The 25,914-nt window shown below is 36.4% G+C and overlaps 1 protein-coding gene across 1 annotated transcript in view; it reads right to left on the minus strand.

Annotated features, from left to right (window-relative positions):
• Positions 1-4,536: 4,536 nt before the first annotated feature.
• The window catches only part of JPH1 (junctophilin 1), a 401,933-nt gene continuing 380,555 nt past the window's right edge, over positions 4,537-25,914 (minus strand). Inside the window, exon 6 of the mRNA XM_053715136.1 lies at positions 4,537-7,179. The gene's annotated coding sequence lies outside the window, so the exon portion shown is untranslated. The remainder of the gene's footprint in view (positions 7,180-25,914) is intronic.

The raw sequence follows: 25,914 nt of genomic DNA on the forward strand, positions 1-25,914 counted from the left end.
GAGAAAGTTTTCCAGCACTCAGAACAACTTGTCCTCAAATTGCTTCACTTCAAAGGTCCTACCAGGAGCACTATTAAAAGCACTAGCAGAATATAACAGAATTATTATCATGCCAAACACAACTCAAGTGTGATAGGATGTTACACTCTGAATTTAATATATAGCGTCAATACAGTTTTAAAAAATGTATACACATGGTGTGTGAAGAGGATAATTCTATAAATGACAAAGATTAAGAAAAGAGATAAAAACAATTGCTGGACTGTTAACTTTTTTACCTCTGGGCAAGTAACTTATCTCTCCTTAATAGCATATATAGCATATCACTATAGTCATATTTTTATGCCTTTAATTGTGTGTGTGCATGTGTATATATATATATATATATATATATATATATATATATATATATATATATATATATATATATATATATAAAAATAACAAATCCAGCAGAGCACACTCTCACCTCCAAAACAGCTACCAGGGTGCAAGCAAGCATTTCAACAAGTCCATAAATAGCAAGCACTCTCTCGCTTTGTGAAAAAAGTGCTTTATTGGCACAGAAAAATCAGTGACAATTTAATTTACTATATTAAAGTTATTAACCCATAATCTGCCGCTCCCGACATCGCCGCCACTAATAAAATTTATTAACCCCTATTCCGTCGCTCCACGACATCGTCACCACTATAATAAAGTTTTTAACCCCTATTCCCCCGCACCCCAACATCGTCCACACTATAATAAAGATTTTAACCTCTATTCCGCCGCTCTCCGACATCGCCGCCACTAAATACATTTATTAACCCCTAAACCTCTGGCCTCCCACATCACTGTCACTAAATAAACCTATTAACCACTAAACCGCCAGTCCCCCACATCGCAAAAAACTAAATTAAACTATTAACCCCTAAACCTAACAACACCCTAACTTTATATTAAAATTACAAGATCCCTATCTTAAAATAAATAAAAACTTACCTGGGAAATTAAAAAAAAAACCTAAGTTTAAACTATATATTAAACTAATATTACTATTATGCTAAAATTAAAATAGCTATCAATCAAATAAATTAAAATACACATTAAAAAAAACTAACACTACTAAAAAAAATTAAATCTACAATTACAAAAAATAAAAAACACTAAAGTACAAAAAATAACAAACACTAAATTATGAAAAATAACAAACTAAATTATCCAAAATAAAAAAAATTACACCTAATCTAATAGCCCTATAAAAATAAAAAAGGCCCACCAAAATAAAAAAAAACCTATCCTACAAAATAACTACTAATAGCCCTTAAAATGGCCTGTTGTAGGTCATTGCCCTAAAGAAATCAGCTCTTTTACCTGAAAACAAATACAAAGACCCCCCCAACAGTAAAACCCACTACCCAACCAAACCCCCCAAAATAAAAAACCTAACTCTAAGAAAAACCTAAGCTACCGATTGCCCTGAAAATCGCATGTGTATGGGCATTGCCCTTAAAAGGTCATTCAGCTATTTTTCTTGCCCTGAAAAGGGCATTTAGCTCTTTTAAGAAAAGCCCAAACCCTATTCTAAAAAAAAAACACACCCAAATCAAATCAGCCAAAAGCAATGCAAGGGACGTCATTTTGAAAAGGCTCCCTTGCATTGAAGATTCAGTATACGGCAGTGACCGTATGAAGAGGATGCTCCGCGCCGGATTTCTTCAGGATGGACCCGCTCCACGCCGCCGGGATGAAGATATAAGACGCCGCCAGGATGAAGATAGAATACGCCACCTGGATGGAGGAAGACCTCGCCGCCTGGATGAAGACTTCGCCGCCTGGATGTCCGGACTTCAGAAACTGTGGATCATCGGGGGTTACTGTTAGGTTTTTTTAAACTTTTTTCGGGTGTTTTTTTTTTAAATTAGGGTTTGAGCTTTTCTTAAAAGAGCTAAATGCCCTTTTCGGGGTAAGAAAAAGAGCTGAATGCCCTTTTAAGGGCAATGTCCATACAAATGCCCTTTTCAGGGCAATGGGTAGCTTAGGTTTTTGTTAGAGTTAGGTTTTTTATTTTAGGGGTTTGGTTGGGTGGTGGGTTTTACTGTTGGATGGGTCTTTGTTTTTTTTTTCAGGTAAAAGAGCTGATTTCTTTAGGGCAATGCCCTACAAAAGGCCCTTTGAAGGGCTATTGGTAGTTTATTGTAGGCTAGGGTTTTTTTTTATTATGGGGGCCTTTTTTATTTTTATAGGGCTATTAGATTAGGTGTAATTTTTTTTATTTTGGATAATTTCATTTGTTATTTTTCGCAGTTTAGTGTTTGTTATTTTTGTACTTTAGTGTTTTTTATTGTTTGTAATTTACTATTTTCTATTTTTTGTAATAGTAGATTTAATTTTTTTAGTAGTGTTAGGTTTTTTAATATGTAATTTAATTGATGTAATTGATAGTTATTTTTATTTTAGTATAATAGTAATGTTAGTTTAATATATAGTTTAAACTTAGTTTTTTTAATTTCACAGGTAAGTTTTTATTTATTTTAAGATAAGGATCTTGTCATTTTAATAAAAAGTTAGGGGGTTGTTAGGTTTAGGGGTTAATAGTTTAATTTCGTTTTTTGCGATGTGGGGGGCTGTCGGTTTAGGGGTTAATAGGTTTATTTAGTGGCAGTGATGCGGGAGGCCAGAGGTTTAGGGGTTAATAACTTTATTTAGTGGCAGTGATGTTGGGGAGAGGCGGAATAGGGGTTAATATCTTTATTATAGTTTGGGCGATGTTGGGGTGCGGGGAATAGTGGTTAATAACTTTATTATAGTGGCTGCGATATCGGGAGCAGCAGATTAGGGGTCAATAAAATTTATTTTGGTGGTGGCAATGTCGGGAGCGTCAGATTAGGGGTTAATAACTTTATGTAGGTGTCGGCGATGTCAGGGGCAGCAGATTAGGGGTGTTTAGACGTGAGGTTTATGTTAGGGTGTTAGTTTTAAATGTAACTTTTTTTCCCCCATAGACATCAATGGGGTTGCATTACAAAGCTTTTCATTCCGCGCTTCAGGTGTTAGTTTTTTTTTTTCTAACACTTTCTCCCCATTGATGTCTATGGGGAAAGCGTGCACGAGCACGTCAAAGCAGCACTTGGATTTTGTGCGGTATGGAGCTCATCGCCACCATATCGCACGCACAAGGCGGCTTTTCAAAAACTTGTAATAGCAGCGCTATGGAGGGTGAAATAACGAAACTTTTGTTGCGTTCATTTTGCACCCTCTATAGCGCAAAACTTGTAATCTAGGTGTAAGATAATTAACATAATGATAGTAAATAAAAGGAAACAATAGATAATGATAGTCCAATAGGTTCCACTACAGTAGTTTTACTACAGGCAGTTGGGTGCTAAAAAAACAGTAGACAAAGTGTTGGAGAAACTTATGGTGTATGATGACAAATGACCGCAATATGGTTAAGGTGAGTTTAAAGATAAAATACATGTGAATCTTAAAAGGTACTACTTTGATAAAGTTAATCATTTTGTGTAATAGTGATCTGTAGTATAAACATATGAGGAATACATTATATATGTATCATTAGATACATCATTAAATGCAAGAATAACTAATTGTACATACCAGACTATATGGAATATGATTGGTGTGTTTAAATAATGTCAGTTTGATAATGGTTGTCACCAATTAACAGCCCTTTGGGGGTTTCTAAAATTTGAAATGTGTAATTGTGTAATTGTTTGATAAACATTTTTGAAGAAATATATGTTCTTTACAAATGCTCACGATGGAGCTGAAACCTTGGTCAATTTGGATTATTGTTTTGTTCTTCAATAAAGAATATATTTATATTACAGTTCTCTCCACAGAATATTTTACCAGCCAGTTGTCATTATGAAGTAATTAGGTGGGGGCAGATTAATATTTTGAAATATTATCACATTTTCTGTTATTTATTTGTAATTTAAGGTATCCAAACACAAATTACTTGCATAACATAAATTGATTTAGAGATAAAAACATTAAAACAAAAATTAAAGTGATTGTAAATCTTAGCGGTTTTAAAATACTAGGCTGTATCTGTGCAATAAATAAAAGGGACCTTAATTCATGATGTTTAACTAAATGTACAATAAAACATTTCTTTATTTTGTTCCTCGCTATCCGCTCACAGCAAAACAATTTTTTTTTCATGAGGTGACGTTTCCACCTCTTATCCAATAGCCGTGTTAGCCATATACAGCACAGTGCCGTCGTTTTGCCATGGGTGGGCAATTTTAGTATAACAAAAAACAAAATAAAGCTTCATTTAATACATATATATATTTTTCTTTTCCTGTGATAAATTGTTGAAGAGTTTGTCATTTTCTTAGTTCTATGAGGTTATGAAAGACTTGGTGGGAAGAGACAACAATATGCCACCAGCAGCTGAATCAAAAGGAAGAGAAAGAGACAGATGGAATATAGAGAGAGAAAAGCGAGAACTTTTTGGTACATATGTCAATGTATAATGTGTAATTAAGCATGTGAAGGTCTAAAAATCAGAACCACAAAACAATCTGATAAGAATTGTTTTTATTGAATCCAATACAGTTTGAAAAACTGTATATAATACATCTGGATTTAGGGTTATAAATAAGGGAACTTGTAAATAAAGACTTTTTCACAGCAATAAACTTAAATAGACAAATAAACATTGGCAAATACATTGGCAGAGTTCATATGCTGTCCAAAAATGTATTGTACAGTATAACAACCAATTATAAATAGATTTTATTATGCAAAATACAACTGTGCACATTTTAGAAAAATACCACAATTTCTCTTTTCAGCTTTGTTTTATAAAAGCTTATAAATCTCACATATAAATTGAACATGCCTATCTAGTTTATAAACATTTGTTAGAAGCTGTGTTTTACCCATTTCCTCTAAAGAATAAAATATGGGAAAACATTATACAAGGATCAATTTTTGTAAGAAACATAGAATTTCCTGCAAAGAGTCATTGGGTTATACAGTAGGCAAACAAGTAGTCAAATATATAAAAAATTAAATTACACTTTAGTGTATTACTCTTTTTTTTACTAATTCTAATAAAAGTGTTTTAATAAATATATTTATTTTAAAAGTATTCCTTAGTATTAGTGTTTTTCAAATATTACAGGCTAATCAAACAGAGGGATTTTAAACACACGTTTGCAAAAAGAACACTTTCTGCCCAGCTTTTACCTATTTTAGTATTAAAACCTTCACAACATGCTTAATATGAGACATCAAAGGATTGCTAATGCCAGTAATACTTAGCGTATGCATTAAGCCATGCAGACTACTTAAAAATGGTTACAGATAAACCGAAAGATAAAAAAAAAAGGAAAACCTCCCAACTCTGAAAGGTAATATCTTTATTCCAAGCCCTTTTTCTGAGTAATACTTTAAATTATGTTTTTTTTTTCTTTTAAAGATATCACACCACATTCGCAAGCATAGAAACATGCCTTTAAATAATATAAAGTACAATAATTTTCTCTTTGTAATGAACAAATGGCATTTCACATAAAATTACAATTTTGAAAAATTAAGACACACTAAACGTTTTCATCGACAATTTCATTTTAAGAGAGTTAAAAAAATCTTTTTGACCTACAAAAAAAAACATGGGTATCAAATGGTTGAATATAAGAGCTTCTTAAAAAGTATTTTGTTGCTTTAAAATTAACAAAGGTAATTAAAGAGCATTTTAAATTCCACAAATCGTGTACTTTGTGCCTATAGAAAAAGTGTATGCAGACACGTTATATATTTGTGTATATAAAGCTACAATCATATACACAAACAATGCTGATTAGACACAAGGCAAGTTAGGCATCTGCCTAAGGCAACATTATGAAAAAGGGTCTCATTATTGTTAAATAAGTACCCAATAGACAGCTTGATGGCACATGACCCAAACAAGTAGGGTTTAAAATTTACACTAGTCCCAGACTAGTTAGAAATTGCAACAAACAAATAATTCGATTTTTGTCTTTCTTTAAAACTGAGTGCGCCAGTAACTTTTACTCTCCTGACTGGTAACTCCCCCCCCCCCCCGATTGTTAAACTAAAGTGATATTTTTAGCTCTACAAGTAGATATTTCTGCCAAACATCATAATGATGCCATTAATATATTTTGAAGTTGTAGTGTCATTATGTAGAAATGTTGTGTCTATGGAGGTGCGTAGAGTGCTCTGTATGCAATTCAGATCCCTACTCTGGCTCATGACACAAACGTGTTACTTGGATTCCAATCTATGAAATACAAAAATAGACATTTTAGATTAGACAATACACCAGGATACTTAGTAACCAAAATTACTAAATTCAAAAGTTTGAAGACCAGCAAACTATTTCGAAAGAGACAAAGCTGGATATCAAGAAGAAGAAAAATAATAATTCATCTGTAAAGAGACACAGGCTATAACGTTTTAAAGGCAAGTCAAACTTTTTTTTTTCCTGTATATAAAAATAGAATGCAAAGGATGGTGATCGACAGCTTCTAATTTTGCAACTTAACACTTCTTTTTCCACTGTTGGGCTACCTGTTATGGCAATTTGTAGGGTTTACATAAACAGGGAAATAAACTTAATCATGCACAAGCAAATGAAATTCTATCTTCCAGAACCTGCAGGAGATGTTAAAAGCAGCAGGTAATGGAATAAGACTGGTGAGTGATGCTGCTAACTATTTCTTCTGAGATAGGAGTAAAAGCTGGAAACATATCCACAGCAACTGAATCCTCTAACCACATTCCTCTGGCAGTCAGTTTCCTATCTCTTCTCTATGAACGTCAGACAGCAAAATAGTAAGGCAGCTGTTAGCTTCCATCAACGAAAACTGCAGGTTCGTACATTTCCAGTTTAATCACAATCTACCAGGACAGATGGAGTTGCCATCTTCTGTGACTCTGCCGTCTCAGCGGATTTTGTTTTGTCTTCCAACACAGTTGACAACTTCACCATTCAAAAGCCATAAATCATTACCCAATGATCAGAACAGGCTCATGGGATGATATATTTACTTTTTTAATTAAAGTTTCAACTGTCTTGCTTCCCATTCAAAAATTAATCCTTCTGTTTTCCACATCTGAACATTGCTGGTGTCATAAAACCGGTCTATGACACAAAGGACAGATACTGTGCCAACACCTCTGGTTGTCTGAATGTCACTGCAAAGGCAAAAGATCAAAACATTAAGGAATGATTCAAATTTCAAAACTATGTTCCTTAAAGAGAAATGAATGTTAAAGTTAAACTTTCATAATTCAAATAGAGCATAAAATTAAAACAAAAATTACAATTTATCTCTAGTATAAAATTTATGTCTTTAACTGTCCCATGAGAGCTTTAAAGGGACACTCAAGTCAAAATTAAACTGACATGATTCAGATAGAACATGATAAACAACTTTACAAGTTACTGCTATTAACACAATGCCCACAGTATTTTTATATTTACACTTTTTGAGGCTCCAGCTCCTACTGAGCATGTGCAAGAACTCACAGAATATACATATATGCATTTGTGATTGGCTGATGGCTGTCACATGATACAGGGGGATTGGAAATAGACATAATTTTGAAATTTGTCAAAAATAAATAAATCTACTAATCATTTAAAGTTCTGACTTAGTGCATTGTCTTTTTATCATGTATTTATTGCTTATGCAAACCTTCTGTATTTACTGGTCCTTTAAGCTCAGGGGTGTTTACATTATCTGCACATTTATTGAATACTATATGGCAGCAGTGTTTGCAACAATATTCGTAACAATGTATACATACCACAGTATGCTCTCATGGAAAGGAGTTAAGTTTCAGCAAAGGTTACACATTTTTTGTAAAATCAGTAAATTTGATGAGAATTAGTTGTATAATGTTGACTTCCATGCCCATTTAGGGCTAGATTACGTGTGGATCGCTATCATATGCACGCAAGCAATATCAGTTTTTTTATGCCATTTGCACGCAAGTTAAATTCCGCTCATACTACAAGTTGAAAGTAAATGTGTGAGCACAATCGTAATTTACGCTAGAATAATTACCACGTCTTCAGAGCTCTGGTTAACTGTTACTCGAGTCAAAAAAGTGTCACAAAAGACATCAAAAATAAATTTTAAAGTACAGTTACACTCATAATAAAACCAACTAATAAAATGTATTATAAAAATTTGCAATACAAAGTTATATGTCTAAATATGTTTATGCATGTGTGTATATATATATATATATATATATATATATATATATATATATGTGTGTGTGTGTGTGTGTACATATGTATTTATAGATATATATGTATTTAGACATATATACACATATAAACACATAAATACATATGTACACACATGTGCGTGTCCATTGAAGTCCTTTGCAGTCAAGTAGATATTTATACAAGTCATATTTAATAAAGTGTTATACTGTGTATGTAGTGTAAATTTCACATTCCAGTGTTCTTCACATAGGGGAATATGTTCAATGTATTTTTAAATAGATATTCTATACATAATCATGTATATATATATATATATATATATATATATATATATATATATATATATATATATATATATATATATATATATATATATTAGGGTTGCACCGATACCAAGTATTTGCATGAGTACTTGTACTCGTGTAAATGCACCGATACTTAAACCGATACCTCCACTTCCTACCCATATGCTATCTTGTGACTTTTTTTCAAACTGCATGTTCTCATTTCATTTTAAGCTGGAGTGGAGACTAAACTAAATTTTTTACTATTGTTCTGCCACTACAAATTGTTGTTATTTGTATTATTGTAGGAGAGATCACTGTACCTCGTTCAGACAAACCCCTGAAGTATCTTTCTGCCCCATGCAGTAGTGTGGAAAGTGAAAGACTGTTCAACTTAGAGTCAAACCTCCTTACTGATAGCAAAAACAGACTCATACTAATAGCTGAACATGCAGAGATGCTTCTGTTCTGTTCCTTAAAAAGAACTTGCCACTAACTTTTGAAAAAATATTCATATTGCCTTTTTTACTGCTAGTTCTCATCTTGCACAATTATGTTCAAAAAATACTGTACTCTGAGGAACATCCATACCCTTAGATTATATAATTGCAGGAAGAGTACTCATAGGACAAATTAAGTTAATTCCAATGAACACTCATCCTGCAATTATAGGACTAGATTTAGATTACATTTGATTGGTAAGCTTTGCCAATGCTCTGTTCACATTTCCAATTCCATAGACTTTAATGGAGTAGGACATGTAATGAGATCATTGGTAAAGCTTGCCAGTCAAATGTAATCTAGCCCATAGTGTTGTTCCCCATGATTAAACAGTGCACTGTTCTATTTTTTTTTACTGTATTGCACTTTTGGTTGGTTGTAATTTTATATTTGTTATTTATTGTTGTTGTTATTAATATATTTTTTTGTAATATTTTTATTTCTAAACATGTTCTGTGAACTTTGTGACAAATAAAACAGTTTTATTATTTCATGTCTTTTGAGTTACAGTCCTTCATAATTATAAAGAAGGAATTTTAAATAGTTAGTCTGTATTGTGCTTGGTAAACTGTCACATGACAGTAAAAAAAAGTATCGGTAATTGGTATCGGCGAGTATTTGTATTGGTACTTGTACTCAGACTTAAAAAATGGTATCGGTGCAACCCTAATATATATATATATATATATATATATATATATATATATATATATATATATATATATATATATGATATATATGTGCAAAAATCCATCAGATATATATTTAAATATCTCTTTAAGAAATAATAGAACATATTCTGCTATGTGAAGAACATTTATATTACAAAATATTTTCTTCTTATGTTGTGCTTTTAAATAGCTTTGATCATGTTTGCGCGACTTGTGCGTGTTTTTTCAACTTTTTTGGCTCCTTTGAAGTCTATGGTGGAATGTGATTTTGCGTTTGCGACTTCTCAAAGTCTATTTGTTACTGTGACTTTGCAAACGCGAGAGCACAAACTTTTTACTTTAAACTCGTAATACGAGCATGAATCGTTAATTCTAGTGTTTTTAACACTCCAAAGCAAGTGCAAACTACCTCTCCAGTGGTAATCTAGCCCTTAATATATTTTGCAATGAATTCAAGCACAAAAATATTTTACTGACCTTAAAATAATAAAAAAGACAATTTCAATTAAATGTTAGTTGTAACTGTGATAAACATGAATAGTAACGCAATATAAAATAATAAGTGCATTCTACAATGATTACATCATTTTGCTATATGTTCAGGCTACATTGTTGCCTACAGTGATACTACACTTCGTTTTTTCTTAACTCACAGATACATTGAATAAACGGAAAAAAGTACAAAACTATAAGAGAGATCATGTGAGTCTGAAAAAGTAAATTACTGCACACTCAACCTATGTTCAGTTCTCTTATTTTCATCAGTAGCATCTATTTAAATCCATCAGAAGAGTGGTGCAAATTAATGTATGTAGGTTTCCTTTTCTAAGTCACTGGAATCCATTAGAAAAATTGGTGTTTGGGTAAGTAAACTGCTTAAATTGCAACATTGTAACAAAGTAGAGAAGGCTGTTAAAAAGACAAAGGTGCGGATTTATCAAGGGCCGAATTGCCCCTGTCACCGCGTAAGCCTTCCGGCTCGCCGAAAACAGCAGTTATGAAGCAGCGGTCTTAAGACTGCTGCTCCTTAACTGGCCCGCCGCCTCTGAGGCTGCGGACATCAATCCGCTTGATCCTATACGGTCGGGTTGATTGACACCCTCTACTAGTGGCCAATCTGCCGGGCGGCATTGCACAAGCAGTTCCCTAGAACTGCTTGTGCAATGTTAAATGGCGACAGCGTATGCTGTCGGAATTCAGCAATGTCTGGCGGACATGATACGCTACAGTGTATCATGTGCACCAGACTTTGATAAATCGGCACCAAAAAGTCTATTGAACTCAACCTTTACAGTAAAGGGACAGTCTACCTGTTTTTATTTTATTGTTTAAAAAAGTAAACAACGCCTTTACTACCCATTCCGCAGTTTTGCACAACCATCATTGTTATATTAAAGGGATATTAAACAGTGCTAATTTGGTAAAAACAAATATGTTAAATCAAAGTACTGTAAATATAAGAAAAGGATTGTGTAAAACCCCCCAGCAAATAACTTACTTGTTTTCTTGCAAAATTAGCACTTTGCACAGTGTTTTAAGAGCAGAGGATTTTGAAAACCATCAATAAATGCCGACAGAAAACACTCTCGGCATTTATCATTGCGGCCAATAGCAGGGGGTGTCAAACAACCCGATCGTATTCGATTGGGATGATTTCTGTCCGCCACCTCAGAGCAGGCGGACAAGTTATAGAGCAGCGGTCTTTAGATAACTTCTGTTTCCGGCGAGCCATACAGAGCGGGATAAATATGCCCCAAAGGGTCAGAACAACAAGCAGTTCACAGAAGTAACACACCCAGGAATAGATCCTATACATGGGCAATTACAGGAAGCTTGCTTAAATAGGGAGTTATTTGTATAACTACCTGGCAACTGGCCAGAGACCTGAGGTCCCCAGATCAACTCCAGGCACAGTCACCAACATTAAGAAAGCCAAATCTGAAAAACTTTATATTATCCATGTGAATATGGACATGCAAACAGGCATATTTCAAGCCTATGGAGACATACATTGACCCTCCTGCACTGAAGGTAATATAGAAAAATGTTCAGAGATTTGAAATCCAAGATCAGCCTGAAAGTCACTTCTTTCACTGGAACAATGAAAAATGCTTTCTTGAATCTGTTACCCAAGGAGTCCGGAGTAATAATCCCCATGGCTTCTTGGTCTGTTACACAGACCAAGAAAGCTCTGGCCTTTAAATGATCTTTTAGAACATGAGACAGGAATAATATTTCTCGAAGAGGGTGAGACCAAAAGCATATATACAGTTCCCCTAGGAAATTATGTTCAGAATTTTCTCCAAGCCTCCTGAAATAACTTCAGTCTGCTTTTGAAGAAGGGACAAGACTTCCATGTGGACTTGGAGGTGTTTAACTTCTGAGATACCAAAGAGGAGGATCTTTGTATCTTGGAATGACAAAAAGAGTGAAATCATTTATCAGACTTAACCCAGCCCTTAGATTTTTTGTCTTGTGGCAGGAAAGCTCCTTTACCTCCAGTGTAGCATTCAAGTGTAGGTCAAAACAAGATCTTTCCCTGAAATGTAAGGGAAAGAAGTCTTTACAATATTATATCAGCAGACCAGTACTTCAGCGATAAGGCTCTTCTTGCCAAAACAGTCATAGCAGCACTCTTTGCATTAATTCAAGTTATTTCAATAGCTGCATCTCAAATGAGACTGCTCGCAGTCTTGACCAACCTCAAGCAATCCTGAATTTTATCAATTGAAGCTTCCTGGGGAAAAAGGTCAGAGATATTGACACACTATTCTGAAGTTGCTGCATATACGCAGGCTACACTAACAGCTTGAGGAAACATATAGCCTTCCATATGAAAGGACTTCCTAAAGAAACCTTAAAGTTTTCTGGCCATCGGATACTTAAAAGGAGTACTGGTAGTCCAACCTAGCCAAAGTGGAAATAGCAGTGTCCATCTTTGGAATAGTCTCTCATGTCAATTTTTTCAGAGGGTAAAGGAAATGTTTGAATTCTTCCATTCCTTGCTAATTAGCTCAGAAACTGCACTAGGAACAATGAAGGTATATTGTCTTTTTGGGGCTGCCTTAAAGAATTGATCAATCTTTTTCACAGATTGTTTGTCTGCAAGTGAAGGGTCTCCAATCTGCAAGGCAAGTAAAAACTTTCTGCAATAGAGTGTGTATGTGCTCCAATTCTAAAATTAAAAGATCCAACCATGGCCCATTTTCAGGTGTTCATTTAATATCTGTTGATATTTGATAGAGTCCATGATGCCATGTATCCTAACAAAATGTTCAGGTCCTCTGGCAGAAAAACAGCCCTAAAACATTAAAGAGCCACCACCATATTTAACTGTGGGCATGAGGTACTTTTCCATATGACTACATCTCTGTGTGCCAAACCCATCTCTTGTGTTTATTGATAAAAAGCTCTAATTTGGTTTCATCTGACCATAGAACCCTATCCCATTTGAAGTTCCAGTAGTGTCTGGAAAAATAAATGTGTCTGAATTTGTTTTTGGATGAGATAGTAGAGGCTTTTTTCTTAAAACCCTTCCAAACAAGTTGTGATAATGTAGGTGATGTTGGATTGTAGTCTTGGAGACTTTCTGACCCCAAGATGCAAATAACTTCTGCAATTCTCCAGCTGTGATTCTTGGAGATATTTTGGCCACTTGAACCATTCTCTTCACAGTGCGTTGAAACAATATAGACACACGTCCTCTTCCAGGTTGATTTATAACATTTCCAGTTGACTGGAACTTTTGCCCTGATGGTGGAAATGGGCATTTTCAATGCTTTTGTTGTTTTCTTATAGCAACTTCCCATTTTGTGAAGCTCAACAACCTTTTGCCACACATCACAGCGATACTCCTTGGTCTTACCCATTGTGATGAATGGCTAAGGGAATTTGAAACAGGAAGTTATGGTTGAACAATTTTCTGTTCCTAGTCACCCAGGTGTACTAAAAAATTTAAAATAGCAATGGAAATATACTTTAAATATATTTTTCTCATATGAATTCATTGGGGTGCCAATAATTGTGCCACAAATATAACAGTGTTTTATATTCATGAGAGCAGAGTATTTTTGTGTATTTTTTTAACAAAAGATCAAAAGATTAAACAATAAAGATAATTTTTCACAGCCTTTTTTGCTCATATTTACCAAGGGTGCCAATATTAGCGGAAGGCATTGTATAAACATAAATACACATGAATACACATATGTATATACAACACACAGGAAACCTGGCACTCTCCAGCAGAAACTCAGTAATGTTTAAAAGCAAAACTGGGAGAAGTCAGTTACATTTGGCACCAAAGGATCAAGCCCAGGACCACGTCAAGGTCTCCCCCTTCCTGGGACCCTAAACCAGCACCCACAAAATGCATACTTTCAAACAAACTCCCCTATGTAAATACAAAAAACAGGAATGGACCGCACTTACAGAGTGGACTGGGTACACATCCTAAACCACTGTTAACTCCACAGCCCTGAACACTGACAGACAGCTGCCCAGTTCCCAGCAACCCAGGCAGTTAACCCCTGGACAGCCTGGGTGACAGGTCCGCAGGGAAGCATTACAAACATAATAAACACAACACACAGAAAACCTAGCACTCGCCAGCAGATACTCAGTAATGTTTAAAAGCAAAACTGGGGGAAGTCAGTTACATTTGGCGCCAAAGGATCAATCCCAGGACCACGTCAAGGTCTCACACTTCTTGGGACCCTAAACCAGCACCCACAAAATGCATACTTTCAAACAAACCAACTGTGAACATCCCAGGGTGACACAGGCTTTTGTAATCTCCCCTATGTAAATACAAAACACAGGAATGGACCACACTTACAGAGTGGACTGGGTACACATCCCAAGCCACTGTTAACTCCACAGCCCTGAACACTGACAGAAAGCTGCACAGTTGCCAGCAACCCAGGCACTTAACCCTGAAAAGCCTGGGTGACAGGCCCGCAGGGAAGCATTACAAACGTAATAAACACAACACACAGAAAGCCTGGCACTCGATAGCAGATACTCAGTAATGTTTAAAAGCAAAACTGGAGGAAGTTAGTTACATTTGGCGCCAAAGGATCAATCCCAGGACCACATCAAGGTCTCCCCCTTCTTGGGACCCTAAACCAGCACCCACAAAATGCATACTTTCAAACAAACCAACTGGGAACCTCCCAGGGTGACACAGGCTTTTGTAATCTCCCCTATGTAAATACAAAACACAGGAATAGACCACAATCCCAGACTGGACTGGGTGCACGTTTTAAGGGACTGGGTAAACATCTAAAGCCACTGTTAACTCCACAGCCCTGAACACTGTCAGACAGCTGCACAGTTCCCAGCAACCCAGGCAGTTAACCCCTGAACAGCCTGGGTGACAGGCCTGCAGGAAACAATTACAAACATAATAAACACAACACACTGAAAACCTGGCACTCGCCAGCAGATACTCAGTAATGTTTAAAAGTAAAACACGTATATATAATATATATATATATATATATATATATACAGATGTATGTGTATATCCATTATAGCCCTTTGCATTCAAATACCTTGCCCTATACCATTTACCTTTAGAGTGCTAAAGACAAATGCACGATCATGAGCCTATATTTCAACAAAGAATACCAAGAGAAAAAAGCATATTTGATAATAGAAGTATATTGGAAAGTTGTTTAAAATGACATGATATGTCTGAATCATGAAAGTTTTATTTTGACTTTACTGTCCCTTTTAACCCATTAATGACCACAGCACTTTTCCATTTTCTCTCCGTTTGTGACCAAGGCTATTTTTTTACATTTTTGCGGTGTTTGTGTTTAGCTGTAATTTTCCTCTTACTCATTTGCTATACCCACACATATTGTATACTGTTTTTCTCACCATTAAATAAACTTTTTAAAGATACCATTATTTTCATCATATTTTATAATTTACTATAAAAATGGAAAAAAAAACACACTTTTTCTAACTTTGACCCCCAAAATCTGTTACACATCTACAACCACCAAAAAACACCCATGCTAAATAGTTTCTAAATTTTGTCCTGAGTTTAGAAATACCCAATGTTTACATGTTCTTTGCTTTTTTTGCAAGTTATAGGGCCATAAATACAAGTAGCACTTTGCTATTTCCAAACCACTTTTTTTCAAAATTAGCGCTAGTTACATTAGGACACTGATATCTTTCAGGAATCCCTAAATGTCCCTTGACATGTATATATTTTTTTTAGAAGACAGCCCAAAGTATTGATGTAGGCCCATTTTGGTATATTTCATACCACCATTTCACTACCAAATGCGATCAAATAAAAAAATTTGTTCACTTTTTCACAAATTATTTCACAAACTTTAGGTTTCTCACTGAAATTATTTACAAACAACTTGTGCAATTATGGCACAAATGGTTGTAAATGCTTCTCTGGGATGCCCTTTGTTCAGAAATAGCAGACATATATGGCTTTGGCGTTGCTTTTTGGTAATTAGAAGGCCGCTAAATGCCACTGCGCACCACACGTGTATTATGCCCAGCAGTGAAGGGGTTAATTAGGGATCTTGTAGGGTTAATTTTAGCTTTAGTGTAGTGTAGTAGACAACCCCAAGTATTGATCTAGGCCCATTTTGGTATGTTTCATGCCTCCATTTCACCGCAAAATGTGATCAAATTAAAAAAAAGTTACATTTTTCACAATTTTAGGATTCTCATTGAAATTCTTCTCTCTGTAGTGTAGCTTCCTCCCAGATCCCTTAGATCCTTTTTATTTTTATTTCCCTCCCCCCTCTCTCCGACTTTTCATACAAATATTTTCTGTAGTGTAGCAGTTCCCACCCGGTTCCCGCCCACAATCCCGCCCCCCTCTGCATCACAGAAGCCATCGATGGCCGCCCACCGCCTTCCAACAATTGCGGCCATTGATGTCCTGTGCAGAGAGGGTCACAGAGTGGCTCTCTCTGCATCGGAGGGGTAAGAAAAGTTATTGCAGGATATCGAGGCATCACTGCAATAACTGGAAAGCAGCTGGAAGCGGTCAGGATCACTTCCATCGCTTTCCAAGACCGACGACATGCAGGGTACATCCTCGGTCGTTAAGGGTATTTTTTTGGAGGACATACCCAGCACGTCGTCGGTCGCTAAGGTGTTAATTGTGAGTATGGCTGTATATTTTGTAACAATAAATAATAGAGTGAAAGAGTATGTGTGCTATTAATTTTATTTAGCCTTGAATTATTTCTGTATCTGCACACCAAAGCTCTCGTTTTAAAATGTATTTGTGGTGGTAACATCCTTAACTATGTTGCCTGCTTCAACTTAGTGTATCTAATTGTATTTTTTGAACAAAAGATCAATAAAGACAATTTTTCAGTCTTCTTTGCTCATATTTACCAAGGGTGCCAATATTAGTGGAGGGCACTGTATAAACATATATGCACATGTATACACACACACACATATATATATATATATATATATATATATATATATATATATATATATATATATATATATATATAAAGGGAGTGCAGAATTATTAGGCAAATGAGTATTTTGACCACATCATCCTCTTTATGCATGTTGTCTTACTCCAAGCTGTATAGGCTCAAAAGCCTACTACCAATTAAGCATATTAGGTGATGTGCATCTCTGTAAGGATTAGTGGTGTGGTCTAATGACATCAACACCCTATATCAGGTGTGCATAATTATTAGGCAACTTCCTTTCCTTTGGCAAAATGGGTCAAAAGGACTTGACAGGCTCAGAAAAGTAAAAAATAGTGAGATATCTTGCAGAGGGATGCAGCACTCTTAAAATTGCAAAGCTTCTGAATCGTGATCATCGAACAATCAAGCGTTTCATTCAAAATAGTCAACAGGGTCGCAAGAAGCGTGTGGAAAAACCAAGGCGCAAAATAACTGCCCATGAACTGAGAAAAGTCAAGCGTGCAGCTGCCAAGATGCCACTTGCCACCAGTTTGGCCATATTTCAGAGCTGCAACATCACTGGAGTGCCCAAAAGCACAAGGTCAAGGTAAGAAAGGCTGAAAGACGACCACCACTGAACAAGACACACAAGCTGAAACGTCAAGACTGGGCCAAGAAATATCTCAAGACTGATTTTTCTAAGGTTTTATGGACTGATGAAATGAGAGTGAGTCTTGATGGGCCAGATGGATGGGCCCGTGGCTGGATTGGTAAAGGGCAGAGAGCTCCAGTCCGACTCAGACGCCAGCAAGGTGGAGGTGGAGTACTGGTTTGGGCTGGTATCATCAAAGATGAGCTTGTGGGGCCTTTTCGGGTTGAGGATGGAGTCAAGCTCAACTCCCAGTCCTACTGCCAGTTTCTGGAAGACACCTTCTTCAAGCAGTGGTACAGGAAAAAGTCTGCATCCTTCAAGAAAAACATGATTTTCATGCAGGACAATGCTCCATCACACGCGTCCAAGTACTCCAGAGCGTGGCTGGCAAGAAAGGGTATAAAAGAAGAAAATCTAATGACATGGCCTCCTTGTTCACCTGATCTGAACCCCATTGAGAACCTGTGGTCCATCATCAAATGTGAGATTTACAAGGAGGGAAAACAGTACACCTCTCTGAACAGTGTCTGGGAGGCTGTGGTTGCTGCTGCACGCAATGTTGATGGTGAACAGATCAAAACACTGACAGAATCCATGGATGGCAGGCTTTTGAGTGTCCTTACAAAGAAAGGTGACTATATTGGTCACTGATTTGTTTTTGTTTTGTTTTTGAATGTCAGAAATGTATATTTGTGAATGTTGAGATGTTATATTGGTTTCACTGATAAAAATAAATAATTGAAATGGGTATATATTTGTTTTTTGTTAAGTTGCCTAATAATTATGCACAGTAATAGTCACCTGCACACACAGATATCCCCCTAAAATAGCTATAACTAAAAACAAACTAAAAACTACTTCCAAAACTATTCAGCTTTGATATTAATGAGTTTTTTGGGTTCATTGAGAACATGGTTGTTGTTCAATAATAAAATTAATCCTCAAAAATACAACTTGCCTAATAATTCTGCACTCCCTGTATGTATATATATATATATATATATATACATGTATGTGTATATCCATTATATATATATATATATATATATATATATATATATATATATATATATATATATATATATATATATATATATATATATATATATATATATATATATATATATATATATATATTTATTTAAAAATACTTGGAACATATTTCCCTATGTGAAGAACATTGGAATTTGAAATATTTACAGTAAATACACAGTTAAACACCCTATTAAATATAAATATTGTATAAATATGATTTTTTATGTGTTCAGCTACTTGACTGCAAAGGGCTCCAATTCACTTATGTATGTCTATATATCTATACATATGTATTTATGTGTTTTAATGTGTATATATGTCTGTAAATACATATATACACATATAAATACATATGTACACACACACACACATATATATATATACACACATATACACATATTTAGACAAGTATATGTATGTATCTCTGTTAAAGCCCTTTGCATACCTTGCATACACCTGAGACCTCATATCTTTAAAACCTTATAACGTTTTTATGCAATATTTTTTTAAAAACAAAATGTATGCTTATCTGCTAAATTTCTTTCCGGGTATGTTAAGTCCACGGCTTGAGTAATTACTGTTGGGAATATCACTCCTGGCCAGCAGGAGGAGGCAAAGAGCACCACAGTTAAACTGTTAAGTATCACTCCCTTACCCACAACCCTCAGGCATTCGACCTACAGGAAATGGAGAAAAAGGAGTAACACAAGGTGTAGAGGTGCCTGAGGGTATAGTCAAAAGAATAATATATAATTAGAGTAGAGAGAGATGAACAAGAATTGCGAGCACTCAAAGAAAAAATAGGATCTATTATAAACATGCAGGGACAAAGGAGACCCAGCAAGCCATTGTCGTCGAAATGCGCATCAGGCTTTTCCCTGAGCTGACAGACACTATATTAGTTTATACTCCAATTTAGAGTTACTTAACTTATATCAGCTTCCTCACTACCTCTGGACCTGCACCTTTATTAGCGATATTTGTTGCGAGAATTAGCCTCGCTTTTTAGTTAATTTGGTTGCGGTGCTTCTCCCCGGTAGTGTGGTATTTTGGCTACTTTACTCTTTTGGCAGTAATTTCATATACTATTAGTCTATTATAATATCTATCCTGGGACCTATACCTTTATTAGCCTTAATTACAGGAATTAGACTCGCCTTTTAGTTATTTGGTTATGGTACCTTCCCATGATAATATGTCAAATTGTCAAAACTACTTGAGAACGTAATTATTTTTATGTCTACCTTGGACCTGCACCTTTATTAGCAGTATCTACTGCAGGGTCAGCCTCCCTCTTTAGTTAATTGAACATGGTGCTTCTCCTTGGTAGTTTATTTAATTATAGCTCCTCAGTTTTGTAGCAGTTACTAGCTCTTTATCAGATGCTGTGTTATTTGTTAACTCATTGATTGCTCCTACCAAGGTGTGGTTGCCAGCTCTATACTTTCTTATATTAATCTAAGTTTTAATGCACTTACATATCACATATTTAATTTCTTATCCTAAATCCTAATAAAAGTTATATTGTATATCCCTGCTGGGTCTCCTTTGTCCCTGCATGCATGGGAATGTTTATAATAGATCCTATTTTTTCTTTGAGTGCTCCATATTCTTGTCCATCTCTCTCTACTCTCATTATACATTTTGCACTACGGACAGTGAGCACCCCCCACGTCACTTAATAGATAATAATGATTATTATTATTCCTCTAGAATCTCTGGACCTCTTTATGGGATAAAATATTTGTGAGGTTTTAATAGACAAATTTCCCCCTACAAACCACTATATTATATAGTCAAAAGAACAACTGTCTTAAAATAAACGGTGCGGCCATGGACTCCATATCTGGAAAGAAAGAAATTTATCAGGTAAGCATAAATTTTGTTTTTCTTATATGGTGAGTCAACAGCTTAAGTAATTACTGTTGGGAACCAATACCAAAGCTAGAGGACACAAATAAATAGGGAAGGACAAGACAGGCAGTCCTAAACAGAAGGAACCACCGCTTGAAGAACCTTTCTCTCAAAAGAAGCCTCAGCCGAGGCAAAAGTATAAAATTTTTAAAATGTTTAAAAAAGTATGTAGAGAAGATCAAGTTACAGCCTTGCAAATTTGTTCCACAGAAGCTTCATTTTTGAAAGCCCAAGAAAAGGAAACAACTCTTGTGGAATGAGCCATAATTCTCTCAGGAGGCTGCTGTCCAGCAGTCTCATAAGCCAAACGAATTATACTTTGGCCAAAAAAATAAAGAGTAGTAGCAGTAGCTTTCTGTCCTTTCTACTCTTTATATTTTAACAGTTGTTCCACACTCTCTGGGATCAAGAGGAGCAGCCTGACTCACCATACCTATTAGGAGGATATCTTTATCCCTTCAATTTACCACCAGCTTATGGACATTATACAGGACTAATACGGTAGACCTGATCTACTATATTTAAAGTTTATTACCTTGTTTTATATTGAATATTGTTTTTCTTCCTTTAACATCAGCGCTTTTTTATATCCCTTCATTGGGATACGTTCATTTTTTCTAAACAGAAGGAACCACCACTTGAAGAACCTTTCTCTCAAAAGAAGCCTCAGCCGAGGCAAAAGTATCAAATTTTAAAATGTTTAAAAAAGTATGTAGAGAAGATCAAGTTACAGCCTTGCAAATTTGTTCCACAGAAGCTTCATTTTTGAAAGCCCAAGAAAAGGAAACAACTCTTGTGGAATGAGCCATAATTCTCTCAGGAGGCTGCTGTCCAGCAGTCTCATAAGCCAAACGAATTATACTTTGACCAAAAAAATAAAGAGTAGTAGCAGTAGCTTTCTGACCTTTACGTTTCACAGAGAAACAGACAAAGAGGGCAGAGGACTGGCGAAAATCCTTAGTCGCCTGTAAGTAGAATTTAAGAGCACATACAACATCCAAATTGTGTAACAAACGTTCTTTGGAAGAAGAAGGATTAGGACACAGAGAGGGAACAACAATTTCCTGATTTATATTTCTATTAGAAACAACCTTAGGAAGGAAACCTAACTTAGTAGGAAGAACCGCCTTATCGGCATGAAAAATAAGATAAGGGGAATCACACTGCAGAGCTGAGAGTTCCGAGACTCATCGAGCAGAAGAGATAGCAACAAGAAACAAAACCTTCCAAGATAACAACTTAATGTCTATGGAATGCAACGGCTCAAATGGAACCAGATGTAAAACTTTAAGAACAAGGTTAAGGCTCCAAGGAGGAGCAACAGACTTAAAGACAGGCCTGATTTTGACCAAGGCCTGGCAAAAAGATTGCACATCTGGCACATCCGCCAAACGTTTATGTAGTAAAACTGATAAAGCAGAAATCTGACCCTTCAGGGTACTGACTGACAATGCCTTCTCCAGACCTTTCTGAAGAAAAGATACAATTCTAGGAATTCTAATTCTACTCCAAGAGTAGCCCTTGGATTCACACCAATAAAGATATTTACGCCATATCTTATGGAGGAAACAGGTATGCCAACCTGAAAACCAAAGGAACCACCAGAGCATCTATCAGAATGGCCTGCGGATCTCTTGACCTTGAACCGTACCTTGGAAGCTTGGCGTTCTGACGGGACGCCATCAGATATAACTCTGGCACCCCCCATTTGAGGACTAAGCTGGAAAACAACTCCGGATGGAGTTCCCACTCCCTGGGATCAAAAATCTGTCTGCTCAGAAAATCCGCTTCCCAGTTGTCTACTCCTGGAATGTGGATGGCAGATAGACAACAATTGTGGCTCTCAGAATCCGAGTAACCTCCTTTATAGTTAAGGATCTCCGAGTTCCTCCCTGGTGATTGATGTAAGCCACATAGGTTATGTTGTCTGACTGGAACCTGATAAACTGAGCTGAGGACAACTGAGGCCTAGCGAATAGAGCATTGTAAATTGCTCTCTACTCTAAGATGTTGATGGGAAGAGCAGACTCCTCCCGAGTCCAAAGGCCCTGAGCTTTTAACAAGCTCCAGACTGCTCCCCAGCCCAGCAGGCTGGCGTCCGTGGTCACGATCACCCAGCAAAGTCTCTGAAAGCATGTGCCCTGAGACAGATGTTCCTGAGAAATCCACCACGGGAGAGAATCCCTTGACCCCTGATCTAACTCTATTCTCTGAGATAGATCTGCATGTTCGCCATTCCATTGTCTGAGCATGCACAACTGGAGAGCTCTCAAATGAGCAAAAGGAATGATGTCCATGGAAGCCACCATCAGACCGATTACCTCCATACATTGAGCCACTGAAGGATGAGCAGAAGCCTGAAGAGAGAGGCAAGAGGAAATTATTTTGTTTTTCCTGACCTCTGTCAGAAAAACCTTCATCAATAGAAAATCTATTATGGTCCCTTAGAACACTACTCTTGTAGCGGGGGAAAGGGAGCTTTTGTCCAGATTCCCATTCCAGCCGTGGGAACGAAGAAAAGACAACAATATCTCTGTCTGAGATTTTGCTAGTTGAAAAGATGGCGCCTGAACCAATATGTCATCCAGTTAGGGTGCCACAGCAATTCCACAAGAACGGATCACTGCCAAAAGAGCCCCCAGAACCTTTGAAAAAAATCTGGGAGCCGTAGCTAGGCTAAACGGAAGGGCCACGAACTGGAAATGTTTGTCCAGAAAGGCAAATAACAGGAATCTGTCAAGGTCCCAGTTAATAGGAACATGAAGATACGCATCCTTTGACGCTATGGTTGTCATGAACTGACCCTCTTGTACTAAAGGAAGAATGGAGCGTGTAGTCTACATCTTGAAGGATGGAACTTTGAGAAACTTGTTTAGACACTTCAAGTCTAGAATGGGACGGAAAGTTCCTCCTTTTTTGGGAAACACAAATAGGTTGGAGTAGAACCCGAGACCCTGTTCCTGCACTGGAGCTGAAACTATCACTTCCAGGGAGGAAAGATGTTGTATACATCTCAAGAACGCCTCTCTCTTTATCTGGTCTGCAGATAATCTTGAGAGAAGGAATCTGCCTTTGGGAGGAAAAGTCTTGAATTCCAATTTGTAACCCTGGGATACTATGTCCACAGTCCGGGGATCTGGGACATCTCGTATCCAGGCTTGAGAGAACTGAGAAAGTCTGCCCCCCACCTGATCCGATCCCGGATCGGGGGCAAACCCTTCATGATGATTTGGAATCAGCTGTGGGTTTCTTTGATTATTTCCCTTAGTTCCAAGACTGATTGGGGTTCCTGCTTGGAAAAAGAAGGATAAGGCTTTCCTCTGAAGTTACGAAAGGAACGAAAGTTACTATGACGTCCTTTAGGCATATTCTTCTTATCTTGAGGTAGAAAAGACCCTTTCCCACCCGTAATATCAGAGATAATTTCTTATAAACCGGGTCCAAACAAGGTTTTGCCATTGTAAGGAATCGCCAGAAGCTTGACTTTAGAGGAAACGTTCGCAAACCAGGATTTCAATCATAACGCCCTGCAGGCTAGGACAGCGAAACTAGAAGTTTTAGCTCCTAGTCTAACAACCTGTAAAATGGCATCTGCAATAAAAAAATTAGCCAACTTAAGAGCTTTAATCCTATCTTGAATTTCATCCATGGAAGTCTCTACTTGAAGAGAATCAGACAAGGTGTCGAACCAATAAGATGCCGCACTAGTCACTGTGGCAATACACATCGCAGGTTGCCATTAGAGACCTTGATGAACATAAATCTTTTTCAATTAAGCCTCCAGCTTCTTGTTCATCGGATCCTTAAAAGAGCAGCTATCCTCAATAGTAATAATGGCCCATGTCGCTAGTAAATGAACAATATTCGGGTCTGGTTCTCTACATTTCCTACAAACATTCTCGATTTCCAGATTCCATTTTTGTGCTCTTCTCTGGGCAATATAATCGAATTGTATCAATCTAAAATAAGACTCTATGAAATTAGCCGAACCTGTAAGACCTTGTATAACCCCAAAGCTCTTTTCGATCTTAGCTCCTAAGCTAAATGAGGGCAAGATTTTATCCCATCCATCGTTATATACTTTGATTAATTTATCCTCCCCCTTTTTTTGTAGAATAACATAAATTCACGCTATTAAGCCTTTTTTTATTTTAGGGCAATCCAATAGTTGATGACTATGACCTAGCTCCGGTACAATACTAATCATCTGGCATAAATAATGGTTTGCTCGTTTAAAATACAACTAATACTTTTTGTGGATCTTATATATCCTTTGCAAATCACTAAAATGATATGGTTTTAACGTTAAGGGATCCAATAAATGTTTAAATAAGGCAATACCTTTCTTTTTTCAGACCTGAAATACCCCACTTGTTATCCCAGGTAGAAATCTTGGATTCCCCAGAAAGGGCAAACATTTCGAAATATTATAACTCCCTCCTTTCACCTTCATCGTTTTTCTCTAAGTTACAAGTATGTCCTTTAATAGTGGGTGTGAAAAAAATTATGATCCTATCTCTTTATTTGATGCATGAAGCATAAAAGATAAAGAGTAAGGGGCACTTATAGATTCATCCATATTACAGTTTGTGAAATTGTCTGTTTGTACTAACCCGTACAATGTACACCTCAAGAGTGATGCTTGATTGTATAATTTAATTTTAGCTAAGGCCAAACCCCCTTTTATTCTTGGTAAATACAGCTTATCTAAGCTGATCCTTGCTTTTTTTCCTCTCCAAAGAAAATATCTTAAAGCCTTTATGAATTTAAAAAGGTCCAGTTTTTTAATAACCAGGGGTAACATTCTAAGGGGATATAATATTCTTGGGAGGATAAACATTTTAAAAGTTGCCACTCTCCCTGATAATGAGAGAGGCAGATTCACCCACTTATTTAAACTATCAACACTCTTTTGAAGAATTGTTGATATATTAAGACTGTACCATTTAGTTGGATCTGGTGAAAGATATATACCCAGTAAATGGGTAAATCTGTTCTCTATTTGTAATTCTTTTTAGCCATAAGATATTTGACTTAGAATAGTTTATATTATATCCTGAAATCATACTATATTCCTCCAAAATACTTATTATCTTATCAACTTGTTTTCCGGGGAAGCTACACATAACAATAGGTCATCCGCAAAAAGTGCTAGCTGGAAACTTTCTTTACCTACTCTAACGACCGCTAGCAATTCCCTAAGTCTGCTAGC

Source organism: Bombina bombina, chromosome 5 (assembly GCF_027579735.1).
Source record: "Bombina bombina isolate aBomBom1 chromosome 5, aBomBom1.pri, whole genome shotgun sequence".
NCBI classification, from domain to species: Eukaryota; Metazoa; Chordata; class Amphibia; order Anura; family Bombinatoridae; genus Bombina; species Bombina bombina.